Genomic DNA, 6,505 nt, shown 5'->3' on the forward strand with positions numbered 1-6,505 from the left:
TGATAATGAAAACCATATTATTAAAAAAATATGCAACTACGAAACGTCAGAATGGTAGGCGGACATTTGGCCTAAAAATTTTTTGGTCATGCGCATCCCCTCTATATAATCATGTGAAAATGGCTGGAGTTCGCGCAACCTATTAGCAACTCTAGCGGAGAAATATGTAGTTAATATTCACAATCCGGCAACGTCGATCTGAACTGTCAGATTGCAGACTATTATTTTTTGGTGATAACAATAAATGTCAGGTCAGTAATAACTATTTATTAAACTATTAATTTATTATTGCAAGGAGCACGATGCTTTGTGTAATTTTTTGGTTGCAGGTTTTTTCTAAATTTATACGTGTCCTTTAATATGAAGAAATTTTTAAACTCATTATAAAAATTATTAGGAAAAGGGAATATATATATTAAAAAACATAGTGTAAAACATAACTTCTAACATTGTTTTAAAGGTATGCATTAAATGTCTTACATAACTAATGAATATATATTGCAGAAAATATATCCATCTTAATTACAATAATCGAAGTTGGGAATAAATATAAGTATTTGAATATTGTAAAATGTTTTTAAAGGTTTCGATGGTCACAAGAGGTGAAAGTGAACAGATGTATCGGTCAAATGTAAACCTTCTATAATATTATCCAGCCTTACATGGATTGCATTCAACGGGACAGGACATTATTATTACAATATGGAATTGTCGAAATTTGTAAGAGCCATATATATGATCAATGGAACATTCCATTGATTTAGTCAATGATATGGTATGTATTGCGTTGTGGTGGTAAAAATTATACTCATACATTTAGAAATCTTTAATTAAAATAAATTACTCTTAATGTAATATTTTTATCTTATATTTGCAATATCTACCAACTCGACAACAGCTGTTAAAGCATGAAGTGCCCATGGAGATTGTGTACAAGCAGTGCATGAAATAAGGTATAAGGAACAAAATTCTAGTGCAAGTTTATATGTATATAGCAAATTTTAGTGGGACATTATTAGACTTCTTGGCCTTACTGCATTCAATATTGTATAGTAAACCGTAAGTACAATATTTTGTGCAAATATTAATGCATCTTTTACTTTATATGCTTTTTCCTAAATCATTTTTGTACAATTATCCGCAGTAAGTAATGGAAATTCAATGTTATAGCTTAACTGCGAATCTCCCTGGAACTAATATTATGAAGTGAGAGGATATATAGAAAAATTTACAAGAGCTTGAAATTGTAGAAAATGTTAAAAACATTTATAAGTTAATTTAGGGGCTACGTGGAAATATTGAGGCTTCGACTTTGAATAGAGATTGTACTGAGTCCAGCTCTCTGTCCGTAATCAATATATGATTAATTTATGTAATGGTTTCTTCGACAGCAGATGTTTATTCAGAAATATATGCTACATAATAGAAAGTATGTGAGTATTGCTGGTTAATTTTCAATAATCACCTTTATTTAAATAGATTTTAAATAATTTTAACTAATAATTGTATCATTCATATATAGATAGGGGATTTTGTTTTTAAGAAATGCTATATCTGGTGAAAGAGAAAGGATTATATGATAATAACTGGACCAAGCCAACTATATAAATTTATAGAGGTATAGAAAAAATAAAATCCTTTTTTGAAAATGGTCACACCTAAATAAAATAGTGGTTGGATAGCAATAAATTTATTTAACCATCAATAACTGGGTATAACTAAATTATAAAAAGTTTTGTTTTGAATTATTGAGCAAGCCTTTAGTAAATTAAGTTTGTATGCTTTCAGATGAGAGAATGATGCGAGTCATGTAATTGATAAGCTACAGGAATACATAATTCTTGTGATACATATGGCAGTGAAGCACAGAAGCTAGTATTTTTCAGATGTTAACCATCCACTTACACCAAGATTTAAGCAATTCTTTCTTAACTTCGCTTTCAATCCAAGAAACAAGCTTTGCTAAAAAGTATACTATGGATGGACGAGGTAATTAGAGGAGAAACGTCAAAGATATAAATAAGAGATAAAGTGTAAGGATTTTAATATATTTATAATTATAATTATTTGTATGTTGAACTTTGAAGGTCTTGTATTTCAAGCTGCTAATGACAGATGACGGAACAGGAACGGAAGGCCTATCTTTCACCGAAGAAGCGCCAGCACGTGTAGTTTCATGGATGGTCCAACTCATCAATATTTGCTTCGTCCTATTTAAGAAAAAGTTATGTAGATCTATTCAATATATTCAGTTAGCACGAAAAGTTCTTTTAGAAAATTTTTATTTTATTGCTGCAAAATGAAATAAAAATTCTTTCTTTTACTCTGAATGCAAAGAATTCGAAGCCATTTTCTAAGAAGTTAAGTTTTCCAGCAAAATATTTTATTTTTAAAATATAATAAAATGATACTCAAAAAGCATTCTTCGTGCTAGTCAGTTATGCTATTATACGCAATATAATAATTCTGTTACATGTTAAAAATGCAATAATGAACAAGTATCCCAATGTGCATTTCAACGTTTTATGAGCGTGTATTAATTGTTCAAATGGGCACTAGTGATTTATGGGCTGTTAATTATATATAAAAATGCTTACAAGCAAAATGTTTTCAATTTTTTCCATCAACTTTTCGTTATTAGCTGCTAAGGAACTCAAAAAATGAAAAATAACTTTTCTCTCTGTTTCTTTTAGTAATTTAAGAAAAGCTGTGTTCCATTGTCTTTGTAAGAACTCTTCCTTTTCTTCTAAATTTTTTATCCCGCGTTTTCCATTGATTGTCTGTTCATTTTCTATTATGTAAAGTGACATCAATTCAGTTAGATTTTCTGAAAATATAAAACTACGTTAAAAGATCATACACATAAATGTGGAAATAAAAATTACTTTTGAATTAGAGAAGAATGTAACTATGACCACATTTATAATATAGCCCTTACCTACAAATTTAAATATGTCGGGATGCGGTCCAAGCAATTCTTTGAGCGCCTTGTGGTACCTCTCTATACGATTATTTGTTCGCTCTTTTTGATTGAAAACAGAAGTAGAGGAGCTATGCGGTTCCGATGACAGGGAGTGGGGGAAGCTGTTTTGTGGTGTGGAAGGGGGATGGGTGGGGATAAGACTCTCTTAGTATGGTAGTGGTGGGGATGAGGAAGGAAAGGGTCTTATAGTGGGATCGCGTTTGGTTAGGGAGGGTGGGGGTATTTTTCACCCTATGTCACAGTTGGAAGGTCTTATAGTGGGACCGAGTTTGGTTAGGTAGGGGGTATTTTTCACCCTATGTCACAGTTGGAAGGTCTTATAGTGGGACCGGGTTTGGTTAGGGAGATGGTATTTTTCACCCTATGGTACCGTTGGTTAGTTATCCTACGGGGACCTAAGTTATCCTACGGGGCCCTAGTTGAGGGAAGGTTTTTTCACCCTTCGAAGTCGATGGTTAGTTACCTTACGTAGCCTAACTATTTCCGACTCTGCTACACAGAAAAACTAGGTTGAGTTAATTGCTAGTTCCAGTAGTCACCGCTAGGTGACTGCCTTCCTTAATCTTCTTTCGCGCTAATGGTATTTTAATATTACGTAATTACACACACGGGTGAACTAGTTCAATTTAATTGATAGTACCAGTAATTGCCGCTAGGTGGCTACCGCAATCCCCCCTTTTCTCGTTAGTTAAATTGTAGATAGCTATTGTGATAAGTTGCTGATATCGTGCAAGGAATTAACTTTCCATCGAGCATGGAATTATAACTTTGCATGGCTTTAACAAAACCTATGCAGCGTATAACGAAATATCCTCTAAATGAAAGAGTATAGTTTTAATAGTCTCCCCTATTGGGGAGAATAACATTTTAACATCAATTTCAGGAATATTAATATTTTGATAGGGCAACTTATTAAGTCCTAGCTGTTACTAAACCTATGTATCTTATAAAAGAGATTGCAGTTTCAAGATTTTCTTAGTTCAACGTGCTACTTCACTATGTCGATAAATAAATTCGGATCTGGTTTCAATACCGGTAAAGTGAGAAATTATTCACACAAAATTGACAATGATACGTTAAAGTTTGATAAAAAAAGGAATGCATTTAATGCCAAGAAGAAAATAATTTCAAACTTAGAATGTGATGTTACTGATGAGACAAGTGCTGTGAATATGGCTGCTCTGTTACGTAATTCGATGACTGTACGTGATAGCTTAATGAGGGAATTGTTTGAATACAGTGAAAAGCTAACTCACTATTACCTAAAAGGTAACCGCCTTGAGGAAAAAGTTACAACTCTGCTGAAAAAAACTGATGAAATTGATGAAATTGATGAAAAAATTAATGATATTAGTGAAAGAATTAATCAATTGAATGATAAAGTCAATTATATTGAAAATAAATTGGAGCGAAAAGTTGAGGCATTACGGAAAGATATGTATGGTAGATTGAAAATTGTTGCAAATTATATCTCTAATGAGCATCAAAAAGAGGAAATCACGACTGCCAATGAGAAGAAAAGAGAAAATGATTGGAATTATGCTCTAAAGAAACTTATATTACCGCCAGTGATTGATGAGCTAGTGTAAACATAATACGTAGTAGAATAGTCATGGGAGTGAGGAGAAGAAAGAATTGGTAGAAGAGTTACATGACAGACGGAATTTATTTATATATATAAAATGAAATGTTTTTACAATTAAACTTATAATTAAACAAATATACATAAAATTTATATAAATGATAAAAACTTATAATTGATCTGATATACAAATATATAAAAAATGAAGGAAATATACATCAATTTATACAAATATATAAAATTAAATGTTTTACAATTAAACTAATAATTAAACTTATATCAATATATATATATATATATATATATATATATTTTATTCAATCATCTGAAACAGAGAAATCCAGTTAATATTTTACAAATTGTAAGTTTAACATTTGATACTCACATCTATTTGTTGATGTACCCATCGTGCGAAAACGTTTACCTCTTGATATACACAATGTATAGGCTTTCTCGTATGATTGGTGAACATTTTTACGTGTAGTTTACACGGGGTGTTGCAAGGTTTTATAGTGGCTATCAAATTATCAAATTTAGGACAACCAAACCTTTCCAAATTTGTATTTGGGATATCCAAGTAATTCAGAACATCCCGTTCTACATGTCCCCCTTTATAAGCTACTAGGGGGTATTCACAATCCTATTTTATGCTATTCACAAATTTGTAAATATCTTCTTGATTATAATGTTCATATCCTGTGTTGCAATATTTTATCCCGTGAATATTTTTGAAGACGAAATTTACGCTCTTTTGGTCCTTAGTCGATAAACTTTTATACGGCTCATGAACACGAAATGCACCGTAATTCGTATTTCCCGTAGTTAAGTTTTTGATTGCCACTTCTTTATGCACAAACTTTCTGTTTATCATAAACCCGTCAAAATCGATTATATGTGTAATATGAAACAGTGAAGACATTTTTAAAATGGAATGTTATTTGTCGTACGAATCAAACGTTCAAGCAATACTGATGCCTGTCCTACGATTTCTTCGAGCTTTTAAGCACTGTTAGGGAGGTGTCAACAATTTTTTTAATCTACGGTAGGAAGATGCCTATATTACTCTTAGAAAAACGGAAACGTCATTGGCTCTAAGAGAGAATATTTTCTGCCCTATGCTACATGTAGTGGGCGGTAATTCTAAGATGCTTTAAGGGATGACAAAACTTTTGTCCTACGGTGGGGAAATGACTGACCTGCCACTCTTGGAAGAACGGAAACGTCATTGGTCCTCAAGAAAATATTTATGACCTATGCTACGTATAGTGGGAGATAGTTTTGACCTATGGTGAGGATAGTAGGAGGGATGAAGAACAATTAGCTTGAAGAGAGGGAGAAATTTTTATGAAACATTCATATTTAAATAGAATTATTTTAGTATAAAAAACGTAGGCATAATGGCACCATCGTTCGTTGATTTTCAAGGATTCCGTTTGACGGATAAGTCATTTATAATCAAAGAATTTGCTGTTATACAAGAACAAAAAGTGTTCCATATTTTATTTTCACCGCCCTATTCATATTCGTGGCTAAGTGAAGAGGAGCGAAAGCGGACAGAGTAAGTATATGAAAAAGAAAAAATATATATTATTTTTGTTTAATATAATGTTTCTTTTTAGCTGGTTCTTTCTAAATTATCACGGTTTAAATTGGGCGGATGGCTACTCACCCTACTATAAATATAAAGATATTATAAGGAAGTATATTTATGATGATGAGGATGAGATTTTTGTGAAAGGAATTGAAAATACAAATTGGTTAAGAGATATTTGTAATTTAGAAATAACTAATGTAGATAATTTTATGTGGGGGGATTTTGATTTAGAAGATAGCTTGCATAATTCACATCTTCCAGCATGTTTGAATCATGAAGGTGTATGTGCCTTAAAAAATGTCTATTATATGAAATATATGTATGAGCAAAAATCTGGAATATATGT

General features: G+C 31.8%; 1 long non-coding RNA gene across 2 annotated transcripts; it reads left to right on the forward strand.

The window, feature by feature from the left end:
• Positions 1-296: 296 nt before the first annotated feature.
• Positions 297-2,875, forward strand: LOC136779329 (uncharacterized). Of its 2 annotated transcripts, none has more exons than XR_010823549.1 (7): positions 297-460; positions 584-775; positions 899-1,059; positions 1,171-1,429; positions 1,523-1,712; positions 1,789-1,989; positions 2,088-2,875. It is a non-coding gene; the product is annotated as an uncharacterized lncRNA (long non-coding RNA). The 2 variants fall into 2 exon arrangements; XR_010823548.1 differs by having other exon boundaries at positions 1,171-1,433; positions 2,088-2,873.
• The last annotated feature ends 3,630 nt before the right edge of the window (positions 2,876-6,505 follow it).

This window comes from Prorops nasuta, unplaced genomic scaffold, assembly GCF_024137725.1.
Source record: "Prorops nasuta isolate Cenicafe-Biocafe unplaced genomic scaffold, Cenicafe_Pnas_1.2 PNAS00016, whole genome shotgun sequence".
Classification (NCBI taxonomy): Eukaryota; Metazoa; Arthropoda; class Insecta; order Hymenoptera; family Bethylidae; genus Prorops; species Prorops nasuta.